The sequence below is a fragment of the Suricata suricatta genome, chromosome 4, assembly GCF_006229205.1.
Source record: "Suricata suricatta isolate VVHF042 chromosome 4, meerkat_22Aug2017_6uvM2_HiC, whole genome shotgun sequence".
NCBI lineage: Eukaryota > Metazoa > Chordata > Mammalia > Carnivora > Herpestidae > Suricata > Suricata suricatta.
In genome coordinates this window covers 55,887,928-55,888,879 of record NC_043703.1, presented here as the reverse complement: position 1 = coordinate 55,888,879, position 952 = coordinate 55,887,928, and the positions used below count along the sequence as shown (strand labels likewise).

The 952-nt window shown below is 35.0% G+C and overlaps 1 non-coding gene across 1 annotated transcript; it reads left to right on the top strand.

Annotated features, from left to right (window-relative positions):
• The first annotated feature begins 614 nt into the window (after window positions 1–614).
• Window positions 615–721, top strand: LOC115290893. The gene has a single exon (XR_003908274.1). It is a non-coding gene; the product is annotated as a U6 spliceosomal RNA (small nuclear RNA).
• The last annotated feature ends 231 nt before the right edge of the window (window positions 722–952 follow it).

Below are 952 nucleotides of genomic sequence, written 5' to 3'. Positions count from 1 at the left end.
TAAATAGCAAGGCAGTGTTCTGACTCATGTAAGTCACACAGGAGTCTGTAAATGTTACAACCTTTCTTTAAAGGTGAAATGATAAATGCAAAGTGACCCCTAAGGATTTAATAATTCAAGCAGTCTAGTTTTCTGTTACATAATCTCCTTTTCTTTAGAAATCATTTAGTTATATGCCCTTTACAGTAGTAAATTAAATAGGACATGAGAAAAGGAAACTACATATGAGATTCTCTATCATATCTAGAGAAATAAGGGTCTTCAGAATAGCAGAGGGGCTCACAAAGGAGTAGTCAGTATTATTTTATGTGGACTTAGCTGTACATCTAGATCAGTACAGGAGAGCCTTCAATTTCACAGTACTCACATTAGGAAAACTAAACGGTAATAAATTAGAAGCTTCAATAGAAAAATAAATGTCAGTTGAAGATTTGGTTAAAAACATCAAATGGGGAAAAATCAGGCCCTATGATAAATTAAAAATTTCATGGTATCAATTTAAAAACCTTTAAAGTTATAGTCTTTTTGCAAGGATGTGTGGTCACATATACTTAAAGCAAACCTATGTTTAGTCTCATGTCCAAGGTATTTTCACATTCAAAATATTGAAATGAGTGCTTGCTTTGGTAGCACATTTACTAAAATTGGAACGAGACAGAGAAGATTAGCATGGCCCCTGCACAAGGATGACACGCAAATTCGTGAAGCGTTCCATATTTTTAAAGGCATCAGAATTGGCAAAGAAGAAGTCAAACTTTTACTTTTCGCAGATGACATGATACTCTACATGGAAAACCTGGCAGATTCTACCAGAGGCCTTCTAGAGCTGATCAATGAATTCAGTAAAGTTGTGGGGTACAAAATCAATGTACAGAAATCAGTTGCATTCCTATACACCAATAATGAAGCAGCGGAAAGAGAAATCAAGAAACTGATCCCATTCACGATTGCA